The sequence below is a fragment of the Zonotrichia leucophrys genome, chromosome 3 (genome assembly GCF_028769735.1).
Source record: "Zonotrichia leucophrys gambelii isolate GWCS_2022_RI chromosome 3, RI_Zleu_2.0, whole genome shotgun sequence".
In the NCBI taxonomy this organism is placed as follows: domain Eukaryota; kingdom Metazoa; phylum Chordata; class Aves; order Passeriformes; family Passerellidae; genus Zonotrichia; species Zonotrichia leucophrys.
In genome coordinates, this window is record NC_088172.1 from 103,475,199 (window position 1) to 103,493,278 (window position 18,080).

The window sequence follows — 18,080 nt, forward strand, 5'->3', positions numbered from 1 at the left end:
CTGCAAAATATCTCTGTAGTTCCGTCTCTCCTCCTGAAAAAAACTCTTGCCATAATCCTGATGCAGTGCGTCATCCCACCACACAGGCTGAGCCCTTCCCTTCCCTTCCCTTCCCTTCCCTTCCCTTCCCTTCCCTTCCCTTCCCTTCCCTTCCCTTCCCTTCCCTTCCCTTCCCTTCCCTTCCCTTCCCTTCCCTTCCCTTCCCTTCCCTTCCCTTCCCTTCCCTTCCCTTCCCTTCCCTTCCCTTCCCTTCCCTTCCCTTCCCTTCCCTTCCCTTCCCTTCCCTTCCCTTCCCTTCCCTTCCCTTCCCTTCCCTTCCCATTTTAAAATTTCTGATCCCACCTTCATTAGTATGGTTGCTGAAATAATCCCCTTACAGCCTCCACCCCCAAATAATTCATTTTTGGCTGGGCAGAGGCTCAGTTAATTCCACCAGACCTCTGAGATCCATTGCCCACGCACAGGAACCCTTGCATGGCTCACAGCCAGGGTGCTGGGGCAGCAAACCTCTGCTGGGTTGGGAGGTTGGTGGCATTTACATCAGACAGAGGCATCTGTGGGTTCTGGAGACCTACATTGTCTTTTGGAGGTCACAATGTGTAATTCCATCCAAAATTCCTGCACTGCATTCCCTCTGCCCTGGCTGCTCAGTCCCACCCCTCCAGGCTGCTTGCAAACCAAAATCAGGAACTTGATGTGGCTGAAATAAAAACTCTGCTGTTTGGGATTTTTTCTTCCTGGATTAGTTTTCAGATGGATAAGTTCCTCAGTCAGTTCCAAAATACAGATGCACAAATGCTTATCCCAGCGTGAGGAAAGAGACCCCACAGGGACCAAAGGGACTGGGCAGCTTCTGTCACTGACAGCCAGAAGTGTTGGCTGAGCTCTGCCTTCCAGGCCCCGTTTGCCAAAGGAAGATAACAGTAATTCCTTATTTCTTACTTCTTCTGTTAAGGAGAAGAGGCAGCATTTGCCACATGTTTGCATTTGTCCATGGAGCTGGATCTTGGAGCAGGCACCGAACAGCAACGACTGCCAGAGCCTTCCCAAGGTGTCCTTAATTCTGGAAGGCAAAGGCACCACTGCTCCCTTTGCATTTCCTTGGGGAGTGTTAGCAGGAAAATCCTTCCTCACCTATTTCTCCAACATCTTCAAGTCCAGCTGCAAAAACCTCCAGCTTCCCAGTGATCCTGATCCCAATTGCTAGTAGGATTGTTTTGAGTTTTGAAGTTTAAAAGAGGTTGAGAGGAGAAGGAGGAGGTGAAGGAAAAGGAGAAGGCCTATGAAAAGGAGAATAGACCTATGAAACCAAGAATCCATACTAGAGATTTCTGAGGTGTCCTGCCATAAACTGTTTTCAGCCCTGGTGCAAATCCATCAATTTTCAGGTTTTTAGTTTCAATTGATTTTAGGCAGAGATGTTCTTCTTACAGAAGATTTCTTTCAATCTCATGCTTTTCTACAAGTCTGAAAAGAAAAAGAAAACAAGAACCAAGAAGGCGAGGTCATATGGGGGGCTGAAAAATCCAGATCAAACAGCAAAGAACACCCGATTAGAAGCCAACACATTTCTCTTTTCAGTATCTCTGAAATTGTTTGGCAGACTTAATTAGAAACAGGTGCAAGCTATAATATTTATTGCAACAATGCATCATTTTTGTCTGTTTCCAAGGTCATTGTTCCAGCCAATGGGAAGCCAGCAACCCACAGGGAGTATAACTTAGTCTATATGGGTAAAATGTGAATTCCTTAACCCTTTATCTAATGGAATGAAATACAGCATTGCACAAAGAGCAGCGCTGGCAAAACAGAAAATCCTGTGAGGAATCTGCCATGATAACAGGTTCCAGTGGAGTAAGTGACATCACCAGCTGAGCTAATAGGGAGCCTTAGGTAAAATGGAGTGGGTACAGATAAGGAAGGAGAAAAACACTTTTTTTTTTTGCTACTGCTCTTTCCAAGGCTGGATTTATGTGGAATTGCTGCAGCAGGAGCCCCCTGATCGTGTTACCAAGCTCTGGTCTCACGGGTAGGGCTCAGCTCAGCTTAGCAATGGATTCCTTTGGCTGCATCTGAATCCAGAGGGATGGGATGGGCTGGGCTGGGCTGGGCTGTGGATGCTCCTGCCCTGAGGCACCACAGCAGCCTTTGTGCTGCCAGGTGAGCATTCTGGGGCTTTCCAGTGAGGGAAGCCTGGCAAAGCTTCCTACCTGTCCTGCTGCAGCTTTAGAGAGACAAGGTCCATGTGCTTCTCTCCATCTGAGAGAGTGGCCCAAGCAGGATTTCTCCTGGTCCCACGGTGATTCCAGTGGTTAACAGTGCCCTTGGTTGTGAAAAAAAGCCCCGTTTTCAAAGCCTCCACTTAATTCCCTCTTGTGAGTTTTTCTCAATAATCTTTGCATGACTTCTTTGTGCTTTTGTGTTCGTTTGGGAGTCAGGATCTTCTTTTAAACTCTGTTTTATTCCTTTTAAATGTGACAAATATAAACATGGAAGCAAAGCAGCTCACGTTAATAGCAGAGATGTGTGAAATCACGGCATTTTAGCCTTTTTGCAAGAGCTGCAGGAAGTTGCCAATATTTTTTGCAGACAGAAACTATTCTTTTCACCTTCAAATCATCACACAGCATAAAATCCATGGATATTTGTGTGTCTTTGAATAGATACTAAAGGTAGTGAGGAAATACAGACTCTCTCTTGAGAATTTCCACACCCTGAGTCCTCATTTGTTCTTTTGGCACCCACAGCTCCCTCAGAGACACCTCAAGTCACCACCAGTGCCCAGATCACCTGTCCTGTGTCTGTAATTAATTACCAATGCTCTGTGTGATCCCAGGAACCACTCTTGAGAGACTATCATCTGTCCATTAAAAGCAGAAGTAACATAATCCAAACACATCCCATTGATGGATTTGGGATTGAATTGTGAGTGAATGTTTAGGGAGAGAGACCCTGCAGTCATTTTTAGAGAGCTCAGTAGAAGAAATTTTTCTCTTTAGAGAGGACTCCTCCTCCCCAGCACTCCCAGCAATTTCCCAGCACTAAATTCTTGGGAAGTTCAGACCTAGCTGGAAACTTTGCAGCTCAGCATCCTTTCCTGATTTGTTCCCTTTGGTGATTTTACTCTCTCACACTTTTTAACTGAGCCTGGCTCCTGGCTTGCAAATCCTTTTAGTGGTGGGCTGGTGCTCTTGTGCATCATCCTGTGCACCACAGCTTTGCTCAGGTAATCTGATTCCTGAAGAATTTGTGAAATCCCCTCCTCTGTCTCTCCTCCTTGCCAGGAGCAGAGGGCTCCTGCAGGGCTGCTCTCAGCCTGGGAATCTGTCGCACTCTACAAGCCCAGGCTCCAGCCAGTGTGTCCCAGGCGTGTGCAAGGAAGAGCAGAAGGGAAACAAGGAGATTGTCCTTGTCCAAGGCCTGCCGGGATGGCAGCTGACATCCCTGGGCCAGGGAGGCACTGCAGTGAGGGGAGGGCATTGGACAGGCGTTTCAAGCCTGTCTTTGCCCAGCCCTGCAGGAGAGCCCAGCATGGGTAAATGTGTGGGATGTGGAGGAGCAGGAAGGGCTTCTGCAACATGTAAAGACCCAGCACTCTTGGGACTTGCAGGAGCACACTGGGACACTGGGAAGATGGAATAGTGATCCATCACTGGTCAGTGGGGCTGTTCTGCTTTGTGTCCTGTGTGCTAAGCCATGCCAGGGTTGTGCTTTACTGAGAATCAGGCAGCTCAAGTTACAGGTGAGCGGCTTCAGTCTTGGGACATTTCTGCATTGTACTTAACTGAATAATTCCTTTCTTTCTTTTTTTTTTTTTTTTTTGGCTCATTGATCAAGCTGCTTTTGAGAAAAGTGATACTTTGCATATCTGGCTAAGTGCTGTTAACAGCCTCTGCCTGCGGTTTGTTAAAATTAAAAAAAAAAAAAAAAGAAAAAGAAGAAAAAAAAAGAAGTGTGATCTTGCTGGAGAAGTAATTTGCTTCTCTCCAACCAATGATGGCTTGCACTTTATGCAAATTGGTATCTAGGGACAACAAATCCCATTTAATACATATGCATAGTTCATAAAAAAAACGACGTGAGAGAAAGAGAAAAAAGATAAAGCAACGAGTCAGCAAAAGAACAGGTTCCGAAGAAATTTATTGTCCCAAATTGGACATTTGTAACAGATGATGTGAACAAGTGTTAACTTTGTTTTCAGCAGCTCTTCACGTACATTCACTAGACATCACACAGATTATGTTTTAAGGATCTGAACTGTAATAAAAAAAAGTGTCTGTGGGCTTTGGAGTGTTGTGTTCCATATGGTCGGGGAAGTGCAGAGTTATTGCGACAAGCATCTTGTGCAGCTCATTACGTGCGGCGGTGTGAGCTGCGATGGCTGCGCATCGCTATAGGGTACGTACATGACATCCCACAGTCAGCAGATAGCAACTGGAAATGAAAGATATGAAGGCACAGAGTACAGCTTCAGGGAACATGTTAGACAAAACATCTGCTGGTATCAGAAAGCTGCATTATCAGATCATTGTGGCCATGAATTTTTTATAAAGACTTTTTTTTCTTTTTTTTTTCTTTTTTTTTTTTAAAAGCTGCAACTTTGAAAGTGACATTTTGCGAGAAAGTTTTTGATTGAAGTGTGATGTCAGGAGAAAGGCCAGTCTAGTTTATTATCTGTGTAAGAGCTGGCGTTGGCAGCGTGAATCAGCTCCTTTCTGCGAGCAGTTGAGCTGGCCATTCATGTACCACAAGTGCTGCTCCCCTTCTGATCTCGCGCTGATAAAACCTCGGCCCGGGTTACAGGTTGTGGCTTCAGTACCAAGGAGTTTGCAAAGTTTTTGTTGCTGTGGCGTGGCTGAGGGCTGCTGAACACAAATCACCCAAGAGGCAGAACCTTTCTGTTGGTAGGAAGGAGCACAGAATGTTTCATAGAGAGGAGAGCTCAGCATCCTCAGCTCATCCCCCCGAGCAGGACTCTCGCATCCTCCAGGTGCTGTCACCACTGCAGCGCTCAGGATCAGCCACTCTGCCAGGGATGGCCGCAGTTAAAAAGTCAAAATCTTTCCCCAGGCTGTTCCTTGGAGGCGTTGCCATGAGCTGTGGACACCGCCCTGCTCCGAGGGGCCTCCCACCTCCTTAACATTCCCGGCGGTGCCGAGGGCAGTGGGATGGCACGAAATGTATGTGCATAGTGTAACTATTTACATTAACTGGACAGGCATTTTCCATCCTTTCACCTCTCCTGACCCAGCTGGGAATTTTCCTGCAGCAACAGGTACCAGTGGAAAACCTGCCTCTGGCTGACCTGCAGATGTTCTCTCTCTCTGTCCAAAAGTGAGCAGACTGTTCTGTGCTGATTCACAAAGTTAACTCAGAGAAAAGACCAAATTTACCCTGAATTTTGGGTTTTCGTTAGTCTTTTTCCTGTTTGTGTGTAACAGAGAGTGGGAGACTGGAGGGATGTGTCTAAAAGCATTCTGACTTATGAAAGAATTTAGTTGTCACAGTATTTTTTAATGCAGTGCCGTTCATTAATGTAATGGGGTGCAGAGAAAGCCAGGGGTGGTTTGTCCCCCGTCACTGGTACTCAGGGAGCCTGGAAGTGAGGGATTTTTCTGGCCTGACCTGTTGCTGAACAAGGCAATCCTCTGCTGAGGGATTGGGCTGCTGAGAGGAATGGTGTTCCCTGGGATGAAACCCACCCTGAACAGCATTTCCCCAACTGCTGCCTCGGAGAAGCAGCAAAACCCAGCAGGTGTTTGGATCATGCAGACCTAGGCTTGGCTGTGTCACTTACCCACACAGGAGCTACATCAGGAAGGTAATTCAGTGTTCTCACCATGGTACAAAAATAGCCTTAATGGGTTTTTGTGATTGCTTCCTTGGGAGGAGACTTTTAGAAAATGCTAAAAGATGTATTTAATGAAAAGGAAGCAGATCAAAGCCGAATAGTTTTTCCTCTTTTGTTGTTTGGTGTTTGTTTGTTTGAAAGAACCAGTTTAATTAGAGTTTGGAGGTTTATTATGAGTGGAAATTTTGATTTCAAACTTGCTCATAGATGTGGAAATAAAAAGCTGAATGTGGATCTGCATATCCCAGGAGCCTCTCTGCCAGACTGGCTCGTATCCATGAGTCCAGGTGAGGAGTTCCCAAAGCATGGGGTGCTCTGCTTGGAGGGGGATGAGGAGTAGAGCTGCCTTTACCTGAATCCTGGTCATCAAGGACATTGTGTTAGCTATGAAAATAGCATCAGAGGCTCTCACATTTGTAATGTTCTTTAGGAGTGCAGAGCTCTTTTGTCTGGAACTGTTCCTGTCCTGGCTGCAGGAAGCCCAAGGAAGAGCCTCCACCAGGCTTGGGCACTGCTCAGCTGGGAACTTTGCTGGGCAAGGCTGGAGAGGTTTCCCTCTGTCCCAGCATCCTGCTGTGTCACATGACACATCCCTGTGTGTCTGGAGTTAGGAGCGTGGCAGTGCCACACAAAATGAGACATCAACCAAATTTCTTTCTAACTGTTGTCATGTGCAGTGACCCCACACTGAACCAGGCTGGGCCTGCAGTCGGTCCTGGCTGTGCCACTGTGAGTGCAAACCCTGGGCAGGTACTGATTCACCTGCAAGCCAACAATTCCACATGGAATGATGAGTCTGTGCTTTGCAGAACCATGCGTTTCATTGCAGAGCCTGGCATGTGCACATAAGAGTCCAACCCCTCCCCTTTTACACCTTCACTTCTAGTTTGAAACATTTCCTTGGATATTCTTCAGCTTTTCCTCATCTCTGTCAACTCTCCCTGGTAGCAAAAATATTTCTGAGCAGGTCAGTGACGGAATGACATGACTCCATACAGAGCATGTCTGTGTATGTGTGTGTGTATATAAATATATTTATATAAATAGTTGCAGATGTGGATAAATGTATGTAAATTTGGCAATGCATAGAATAATTCTGCCCCAATTACAAACAGTTTTGTAACAGAGCAGGGAGAGGGGGCACAGAGCAGGCCCTGCCATGCAGCAGGAGTGTGGAAGGATATAGGGACACCCAGCTAACGAGAAGGGAAGGGAAGTGGCTGGAGGCTGAAGGGATGTAATGGGTCCCCAATGTGGCACGCACATATGCTGCCACACAGCAAATGCAAAGTGCCACCACCAGTGACAAGTGGATTGCACCTAAGGAAAACAGCTGTGCCCAGTGCCCAAACCCAGGCAGCCTCCCGACCCCGCGTGCCCTGCTCTGATGTGGATTAAACTGGTCAGGTCTGGGAGCCTCTCTGAGCGTGCCTTGTGCTGCAATAATGGCTCAGTAAATCTCTGAGTACCTCTTGCACGGCTGCCTCTTTTGCATTTGCAATCTTGCATTTGTGGGATTGTTTTATTTTGTTTTATCTTAATTTATTCTGCTGCGCTCGGTGTGGCGGGAGCGCTTTGATTATCTGTGTAGATCATTGCATGGTTTAGTGCAGTTCTGTGTTACAAACCCTCCCACATAACCCTGCTGTTTGTTCATAATTTTTCTATTTTGAAGAAACATCCTTTGACACCTGAGCTGGATCTGCTTTTCTTAGGCATAAATATAATTGTCCCTGGTGAAGAGCATCTCCCTGACTGGTCCCATCCCCTCTGTATATATTTGAATATATAAAATATTAATAAATGATGCCAAATGTTTAATCATATCCGTTTGACTCTACGAGGCTCGGTATATGTAGGCTTTCCTGTTAACTGCCTCTGTGATATCTACATACTGCTGATTTGTTGTTGAGCTGGAGTTTTAAAAGCAAAATAAAACTGAGGTTTGCAGTTTGATTTGAATTAATCAGGTCTGATTAGACAGGAACACATCAGACTGTTCTGGAAATCCCTGAATCTCTCTAATTCAATTTCATGTGTTATTCAAAAAGAAATAGTTCATAGCTTAAGCAAAAGTGCTATTTATTTAACACTGTTTTTTTCAGAGTGCTAAATCTTATGGAGGGGGGCATCGTGACGATGTTCAGGGTGTAGGAAAGAAGGCATTTTGTTTTATGAAAATACAGATATTTAAGAATGGAGTCACCTGCTGGTAGATCTCATAAATGTACATAAAAGGATGCTCCCTAATATTATTAGTTTGGTTTTTTTCTTCCCATCACCCTGGCTGTCCATCTAGGAAGCTTTGATAGCAGGAGCCACAAAACCAGAAGACTGTATTTAGTTTAATAAGCCAATTTAAAGAGAAAGGTTGGAATTATGTATGGCAGAGGACAATTATGCAAACTAAATGATTCTTCAATTAATAATGAGATCCATGAAAGGCAAAGGAGACAGGATGCTCCTGTGAGAAGGAGAAGGCTCCTGGTCCCCACCACGGCGTGGAGGGATGGGAGAAGGGCAGGGGCAGCTCCCAGACAGACGTGGAGGGGCTCTGCTGGTGGCATCTGTCCGGCGGAGCCTCCAGGGGAAGTTGGGCATTCCTGGCAGCTTTCCCTGGGATGCTCTCCCTCTCCCGGAGCTCTGCGGCAGGGTGAGCCCCTCTCCGGCCCCACACTGAGGACGGGGAGGTCACAACCCCAACCCACCCTTCCCTTCCTGCCCTCGGGACAGACACAGCCCCCGCTCCGGAGCCGCCAGTTCGGCCTTCTCCAAGGAGCTCCGGTCCCTTTTCCGTGCCTGGCCGAGCCCGGAGTTAGGGACGGTGAAGAGCCAACAGTTGGCAGCCTAAAGCAGCGGCAGGAGCGCCGGGAGAAGGGGAAGCAGCGATTATAGGGAGTGATTGTTCGGGAGGGCAAGAGTGGGAGGTGCTCTAAGTGACAGGGATTCACTACGGGACGCAAATCACTTAAGGCAAAGCCATTAGGATCAATTTAAAATACCAAAGAGGGAGGCTAAAGTGACAATAGCATATTTTAATTGAAATCACAAATATCATTCGGGCTTAAAAGACTAGGCACAGTTGCTCTATCTGAACACAGGAAAAACTTTACCTTTTTTAATAAAAAAACCCAAAGCAAAGATCAAAATGGAACTAAGAACTTTTTTTCACAAAGTTCTTAAATCCTACCTATATATATATATATTTCTAACGTTCTATTTTCTCTTGACTTGATGGTCATATTATAAATGAAATTAACTACATTACTAATGCTTTAAATTTGATATTAATAGAGCCTAGGGCTGAAGCATGGAATCAGCACATTAAAAGAAAAACACAGTTACAGGGACAATAAATAGCATGTCCAGATAAACACTTTTATCTGTGTGTTAGTTTTCTTTATTGAGCTGAGTAGCCCGTGTGCAGAGACTGGGGTTTTTGCAGACATTTTTCCAGAGCTGAAGTCCACATGATGAGATTGTTACTGGTTTTGGCAGCAGCAATGTGAGCTTGGTAAAAGAGCCTGGCATGGGAATCCACCGAGTCCTGACATATCCCATTTGCCCCGAACTCTTTGATTTCTGCTCACAGAATCTGACATGTGTTGGGCATTGACCTTGCTCTTTTAAATAAGCTTATTTTAGAAGACCTCTGCAGAACGCTGTGTGTTTGGCCTCGATGTAAGCTGTTAGGGAAATGTAGTACAAACACAGAAGTTGTATGTTTTGAATGCCAGAGATGTTAAGCAGCAGAGCAGTTGGTAAAAGCTGTACTTCTGACTGCTTTCTGTGCTCTCAACACGTGTCCTGAAAGAAAAGAAAAATTATTTATCTTGCTTTCGTGTGAAGGTTGTTATTAATTTATTTTTAGCAGGAAGTTCAGGACCAGACTGCTTTTTCAGTCCTACATATTCCAACTTGGGCTCTCAGACACTCAGTGGAGCAAAAGCAGCTTTTGAAAAAGTGACTCTTGGGGATGTCCTGGCTCAGTGTCTCAGTGTCCTGTAGAATCACCCCTGGAAATGTCTCTGCAGAGAGGTGCTCAGGTACAGGAGGGACTTTTCCTTCTGGAGCAGCACCCTCACCCTGCATTTCAGAAAGGGCTGTAACCTTCAGTGGAGATCTGGTTTCCATTCATTACAGGGGAGCAGCTGGGGTGGAAGTTCAGCCCAAGGGCTGCAATCTTGCCAATGCAAGGAAACAAATCACTGGACCCCAACATGGCAACACACAAGGGAGAGGAATTGGAAGTGCCTTTAAGAAACAGGTACAAAAAACGTCCCTCATTCAGCCTCTCTCTGCTCAAGCCACTGGAAAGCTACCAACCCCAAAAACAGCAAAAGCAGAAGAAGACATGGAAACACCTGGAATGTTGATATGATGCCCACACTCCTGCACCTTTGCCTTGGGCTTTGAGCTTGGGAGCCTGGAAATTCAGTTAGCTGGACAATATGTTCCCAGAAAGGGTTGCTGAGTCTCACCACGCCTGAGGAAGTGGCAGTAATATTCTACAAAAAGGAAAGCAGGTATCCAGTCACCAAAATAAATGTAAATTTCAATTTGTGACCACGTGCAGCTCTTCAGGACAAACCCTGGCTCGGTGTGGAGCAAGGAAAGGCAGCTGAGCAGTGCCAGGACATTGATATCCTGTTCCATGGCTCTGAGCACTCAGCTGAGCTGGCTTCCCAAGCCCCCAGGATGGCCATGGAGTCCCCACCCCTGGCACTGGGTGAAAGGCTGTGAGTGTTTCAGGGAGCATTTCCTTGGCTAAAGGACTCTGGAGTGGATTTCCCCCTCTCTGCAAAGCCTCCTCCCTGATTCAGCAGCGGCACAGGGAAGCCCTCCTGGTCCATGAATAATTCATCTCCAGCGTGTGCAGGGGTTCAGAGCCTGACCCAGACAGTTTTTTAGGGAAATAAGTGAGCATCCTGCCATCAGTGCCAGTGCTGGTGGCTGCTCCATGGAGGATGGGCTGGAGCGGTGCCATCAGTCAGCAGGAGGGATGGCAGAGCTGCTGCCCCTCCTGCAAAGGGAAAATTCCCTGAAATTCCCTTCACCAGCACTCACAGGCTCATTTTGCCAGGGAAGCGGCTTTTATTGTTGTGAGTTCTTCATACAGAACAAAACCTAAATAATGTAACATATTCTGGGCTCTGGGCAGATAAAAATTGAAAGGGCCGGGGTGTTTGTGCGAGTGGAATGATAGTGATGAGCACCACATGGGGTCCCCAAGGATGCTGTCGGGGGACTCGATCCCCATAAAATGATGAAAGACTCTGGTGTAATGGTGCTCTGTGAAACAATTTGAACATAAATGCTACTTTCTGTCCCATTAGCAAATGACTGCCATTGTACCAGGATTTTTTTATTTTTGGTATGTGTTTTGAACACACTGAGACCAAAAACTTGCATTGTGATAGTGCTGCCGGAAGATTTAAAGGTTGTGGTGGACTAAAAATTGAAATGCAAATCACACTTTCCCACAACCTCCTGCTGAGGCCCAAATTTTTATAGATCAGGTCATGCAGTCCTGATGAAGAATCAGTGCTCTGCCTTTCCTGGGATTCACAAATTAGTTGCAGTCCAAGGTGTCATTTCCTTACAACAGAACTGTAACTCACCAAGTGAAAGTTTGTCACTGAAGACAGTCTCCTGCTCTTACATTAATTTTTCCAGCTGCAGTGCCACTAAGGATCCTTTCCCAGACAATGCAAACACACACATCACAGCTCCCCACTCTGCAACATGCTCTCACTGAATATAAACACACTGTATATATTGATCCTCTCCCTCTTGCTTTTTTTCTTTCCCAGCATGCAGGTGGTAAAACACTGACTGCCATGAACTTCATCAGGAGAAAAAAAAAAAAAAAAAAAAAAAGAGGAAAAAGCTGTGGTTTGGAAGCAGCTGGATGGCAAACTGCAGGCTGGGAATGTGGCTGCCAAAACCACCACAAGGAGAGTGGGGCATAGAGGCATTTGTGGAGCATTCTGTTTGCTAATTGCTCATGGAATTTCAGGTAAGGAACATCAAATATGATTTGTTATAATAGGGAGTGGCCTGGGTTTTGCTTTCCAGGGTGGCTTTTTTTCATCATTATTATTTGTATTTTTATTGCTATCATTACAAGTGCCCAGCTCTCTCTGGCTGGGAGCACAGTTCACAGAGGGGCTGTGGGGCAGCACAGGGCATTTTTAGCCGTGCACATGCCAGGAAGTACCAGCACAGATCTCCAGGCCCTGCTGTGTCCCAGGGCAGGATCTTTCCTGGCTATGAGAGGACAGATCCCTCTCAATGCTTCACCTCTCCAAACACAGGAATCTGCTGGGGGTTCCCAAGTCCTGTTTGTGGGCTCAGTCAGTGACAGTTTTGAGCTGGTTCTCTGTGCCCTGAACCGCTGAGGATTCCCAGGAACCTTTTGGTCACTCCTTTCCCTTCCAGCTATTTAGAGGTTCCTTCTACACAAAAATGTGCTGGAAATTACCACCAGCAGTGCATCTCTGGTTTGCATCTGGTTGCCATCCTGCAACTTTAACCAGTGCTACAACTTACTGCTAATTAGCTCCCAGCTAATGGTGATCCCTGCCAGTGCTGCAGCGCTCTGGAGTCCGTGGGCATTAACAAGAATTAGCATTTGTTGAGGGCCGTGGTGGGAGCTGCCTGTCTGCAGCATTTCAGGGGTCCCTGTTGCTGGAATGTTTGATTGCCTCCTCCAGTAATTAGCACTGACACTGAGCAAGTTTTTCAGAGGTCTCACTTGGCTGTGCAGAGACCAAAGACACACTGGGCTCTGTCTCTGGTGAGCAGAGGCCAATAATAATGTATTTTCCAATAATAATGTATTCCCCAATAATGATGCATCCCCAATAATAATGTATTCCCCAATAATGATGCATCCCCAATAATAATGTAATCCCCAATAATAATGCATTGCCCAATAATAATGCATTCCCCAATAATGATGCATCCCCAATAATAATGTAATCCCCAATAATAATGCATTCCCCAATAATAATGCATTCCCCAATAATGATGTATCCCCAATAATGATGTATCCCCAATAATAATGCATTCCCCAGTAATGATGTATCCCCAATAATAATGAATTCTCCAATAATAATGCATTCCCCAATAATGATGTATCCCCAATAATAATGTATTTCCCTGCTTCTCTCCCCTCCCCTGGCACAGGTAACAGAGTGCCAAGGAATGGAGTCAGTGGCTGTTCTACTGCACATTTCCCTGCTTTGTTGTCCTGCATGAAATGCTCTCTCACAACTTTTTTAATGTGTAGAGAACAATTTAACCATTTTAACTTTAAGTCAATTGCCTCCTTGGTTTGGGAATACGATGGTAGTTAAAATGCTTCAGGAATCTGACACACCAGCAGTGAGTAACTCTGGTGGGCCCTTCCATGCCTGTTTAAACAAGGGTGCATAATCAGAATTAAAGCACAGGGAACACAGAGAAATACAGGCCCCTTGTAGCCCTTGTGGGGTGCATGAGCACGTGGCTGGTGCTTCTTCAGGAACACCCAGTGCCTGTTTGGAAGCAGAGGTTGGGGGAATGTCGCCGTCCCGGTCCCTTTCCCCAACGCTCTCTGCGGGGAGAGGCACGCACTGCTCATCCCGCCCGGCCTGGCTGCAAAAGGAGATTTTTCCATGTGCTACTGTGCAGAGGAAGCTGCTCTCACCCTCACCCTGATGAAGATGAGCTCTAGGAATATGCAAGGGGCTTTTTTTACAGCTCGGGGCCCAGGAGGGGAAGCAGTGGTCATGAGCAGAGGCTGGAACTTGGCTTGTTAAGTAAATCTCAGGCTGTAGCTGGTTTTAATTTATTTTTTGTTTTATGTGCAGGAGACTGGGCCTTGCAGGCCTGGCTAATATCAAAGCCTGGGGTTTTGTAGATTTTTAATCAAGGTCCACTTTGGGGGGTTCTGCTTTCGGGGCTTGCGGACGTGTAGGATTTTTTTGTCATGTTTTTCATTTTTTCTTGCTGCAGTGTCTGGATTTCTTTAGTTCAACTTTTCCATTCTTCAGACTTGAGCCAAGTGAGCGATTTCAAATTACCCAGCACTTTCCAGAGATGTTTTTTTTGGTTGTTGTTTGGGGTTTTTTGGTTTGGGATATTTCTTTTTTTTTTCTGAAGCAGACTTGCAGTCCAGTTTCTCTGAAAATCACAGATGGCATTGCAATCCTACCCCATTGCCTCTCAATAATTTGGCATTCTTTGCACTGTCTGAATAGTTTATTGTTCATCAAATCTGTATGAAAGGAATTTTATATAAATTTTTGTTTGTTTCGTCCCTCTGCTGGCAGGAAAAGTAAATCCAAAAGTATTTCAGCAGGTGCTATTAATATGCAAATAATGGAGAGTACACTGGGTCTAATAGACCTCCCAACTACATGGGAGGTGTCGCTGTTGGAGCAAATTAGCTTTCTGTAATTTGCATGCTTTTCACAGCCTCCTGGGATTATATTTTAGATCAGAGACAATAAAAGCATATGCTGTTAGTTTTAAATGTAACTAATTTTAGACTTTGAAACCATTTTAACCTAACTTCTCAGTGTTAAACTGTTATTTGCACAGAAACTTTCCACAGAGCTTGTAATTTGCACAGCCTTTCTGTTCCCCCATCAACTGCTCCATCTCTCTTTCCAGGTTGAAAGAGAAGAAAGGAATCTACCAGGTGGCTGCATCTTGAAAAACAGGTATTTCTCACAAAATCCAGATTGTCCTAGCCTGGTTCTGGGCCTGCATTCAGATCCTGATGGGGTCGAGATTGAGCTTTTTATGTCAAACTTCTTCCCTCCCATTTGGCATCTCCGTATGGTGTAAATCCATCCCAGAAGGATGCTGTGGCCCCTGCTGGCTGCTCATGGAGGGAAGAGGCTGCTCCTACCATCAGCAAATCTTCTTTGCTCACCCAGCAAAGCAGAGTCCTGGGCTGCTGTGGCACTAATGCCCAGTGTGGCTGTGCCTGCTGAGAGTCTGTTGGGAAACTCTGTTTGAACAAATGGGAAGAAAAGCAGGGATTTCACAGCAGGCTCAGTCTGTAGAGTCACACATTACTGACTTGTACTGGCACATTATCAATGGCACTTCCCAATTGGTATTGACAGCAGAAATGCCACTGTTGATGCCTGTGCTTTGGGACAAGGGGGATGATGGGGCCCGTGGAGCTGTGTCTGTGTTCCAGGTGCTGCCATGGCTGCTTTGTGCTGGACTGGCCAGGTGGTGACACAGGGCAGCCACTGCAGCCCTGCCCCTGATCCCCATCCTCCCCTGTGCAGCTGGCAGGACCCAGTTTCTGCTGCATGGAAGGAGGGCAGTGAGAGGAGCTGCAGACAGAGCTGTCAGTCTGGGGAAGGTGCAGAGGCAGCCCCTGTGGTTCGTCCCAGTGCCCAAGGGTGAGATTTGGGAGCTCCCTGTGCACAGCTGTTCCATTGCCCGTCTGTGCAGGGTGTCCACATCACTGGGGCTTGTGGGGTGGTGGCCATCCTTTACTCCAGGGGGCACAGAGCTCAGGGGTAGGATCAGATGTGTGGAGGAGATGGCAGCCAGGTGGATCAAGTTAATGTTATCAAATTTATTTCTGCCGTGGGAAAGGTGGGTGTGGCATGAGAGGGTGAGTCTGAGAGGGTCCTTTGAGACAAGAACCTCTTGGGATGCAGCTTTGGCCCTGCAGCAATGTGTGGTGAGACTCTTCTGAATTTTTGGGGCCACAACTTTGCCATCAATGTTTTATAGGTGTTTCACACAGATAATGTAGGGAAACAGTCTGTTTCCTAAGGAGTGCTCTTAAAGCTGGAAATACTGGGTGCAGATTTTTTCTCACATCTCACCCTAAATGTTTTCTAGCATTAATACCAGTGACCTCCCACTTCTGCTGCTTTTTATTAATGGGATGTGGATTGCCTGTTATAAGCCTGGGCACTGGAGTTGGAAGCACTTGCTTTATTTAAAAATGAAAACAAAAAGGAAGAAAAAAGGGCTCTGATTACTCAGGTGTCGGCAGAAAAAAACTGTGATGTTGTGCCAGATGGCTGCATTTGTGAAGCAGAGTGTAGTCAGAAGGAAAGTGGAAGGAGACAAGGCAAGTGTACATCAGGAGTGTGAAAACATGACCAAAATACCTTCAGCCTTGTTTCACCAACACTGGATTAGGAGGCAACTGTGGTGAGATGCAAGCAAAGAAAAGCAGAAGGGGACACTGTTTGGAAAACAAAAATGTCTTTCACAAAAGCTTTGAATTAACAGAAATCAGGAGGTTTTGCCTTAAACGGGCCAGTGCCTCGGAGCAGTGTGCCCAGTGCCACCCGTGGCAGAGCGGCAGGGATGGCAGCAGGGTGTGTCGGGCCCAGGGAGCACTGGAGCAGGAGGTGCTGCTGCCGGCCCTGCCCAGTGCCCGCCGTGCCCCGGGGCTGCAGCGCTGCCCAGAGCCCGGGAAGGGTTTCCCAGGGATGGGGGGCTGTGCCAGCTCCTCCCTCTGCCCGTGCCCACAGGTGGCACCCGGGAGCCCTCGGGGCAGGGCTCTGGGTTATGTGCACCCCTCAGTGGGCACTTGTGACACCAGCCCTGCTGGTCTGTGCCTCAGGCTGTTTGGACTCGTTCCCCACCTCCTGCAGGAGCTTCACTCAGCCTCTGCTGCCAGGCCAAGGTCTGTGCCAAGCTTGTAAAAGCCGAGCCCTTGGCAGGCCCGCGGGCAGGGGCTTTGTTACCCTTTTATATCCCGAAACAGAGCCTGGGCACTTTCAACTTTGCTTCCATGCTGACACTTTTGGCTGTCACACAGGGAAAAGTTTAGAATAGTTTGATCTCAGATCACAAATCCAAATTTTATTTTTTTTCCATGCTTAAGCGTGGCTGGCTCTGCCCACACTGCTTTGGAGTTCTACCCTCTCTCCTCCTCTGTGGTGTCTCAAGGGAAGAGGAGGCTTTGACATGGGCACAGAGGGGCCACTCTCAAGGTGTGGCCTCTTGTCTCTTAGCCTTGCTTGTATCTTGGTTTGCAAACTTGTTGGTGCTTGGGTTTTGTCACCAGAGTCTGAAATCCTGGTGTTCTTTAACTGCATTTAATTAGAACACCTCCAGGAAAATCTGGGGTGATTTTCATCCAAACCATTTCCACACATCTGTCTCACCTCCCCAACCCCAAAAGTACTTCCCCTGTTCACAGGTACTTTCTAGTAAAGGAATTCATCCAAAGATACTGGAGGTAGGTTATATTTCCAACAACAGGCACAGAGAAAGTGGCAGGAACATGGATCTTCCTCTGATCCCTGCTCTGGTACAGCTAAAGCTTGAATGTGAGTTTCATTCTTTTATTTTCATAAAATCTGAATTCCTACACTAACTTTGGATCAAAAGTTTATTCTCTACACCAGGAAGATGTTTTGGGTTTATTTTTTTTTTATTTGCTACAAACTGCATTGTCTTATTTGGGGAGTATGTTCACAATTGAGAAAGAATTGCCTTTATTAACAAATCAAAAGCTTGTGCTGTCAAAACTGAAATCGTTCCACCTTTTTATGTGCAAATTAGAGCTTCTGTCAAACCTTCAGCCATGGTGCATTTAATTTGTGGAAATATAAAAATATCTGGCTTAATATTCAAATATTCTGCATGAGGAAGGAAATAGGAAATATTTGAAGTGATGCATTGCAGTCAAGACTCTAGAAAAATTAGATTTGAAAGAAATAAAGTTGTGCTTTAGCAAAATTTATTTTCCCTCCTTTTGCCAGAGTTCAGAGCGGTCCTTAGAAGTGTTGAAGTTATACAGGTGCCTGAATATCTGGTTGGATCATGGCCTTTGGGAGTGAACCAAGCTAAATCTAAGTGTGTCCAGGGCAGGGGAGCTACATCCGCTGCGTTTTTCCTTAGGAGAGGGTCACAAGATGTTTATTTTTTAATTAATGGCAAAGGTACTGAGAAACTTTTCAGTCAATTCATTAAAGTTGGGGTTAAACAAAAAACAACAAAAAACCAAAACAAAACAAAAAAAAACCAAAACCAAACAAACAAAACCCAAGTATTGGTTCCAGGGTGGTAACTTGTGTTTTGGAAGGTATTTGTAGAGAGGGTAAAATTCTGATTATCTGAAGCTGGGCCCTGGTTCTGTGTTTAGGTTTCTAAATAAAGAGCTGTGTGCCCAGCAAGGTGAGGCACTGATGGACTGAACCTGAGCTCCTTCCAGCACAGACAGTTTGGGTTTGAGCCTGAGGCAGCC

At 46.1% G+C, this 18,080-nt stretch overlaps 1 long non-coding RNA gene across 2 annotated transcripts in view; it reads left to right on the forward strand.

Moving 5' to 3' along the window:
- LOC135446160 (uncharacterized) overlaps positions 1-18,080 on the forward strand; it is a 434,639-nt gene that overhangs the window by 399,171 nt on the left and 17,388 nt on the right. For both annotated transcript variants that reach the window (XR_010439680.1, XR_010439681.1), the window contains 2 exons: positions 11,665-11,870; positions 14,513-14,562. This is a non-coding gene — a long non-coding RNA (uncharacterized LOC135446160). The remainder of the gene's footprint in view (positions 1-11,664; positions 11,871-14,512; positions 14,563-18,080) is intronic.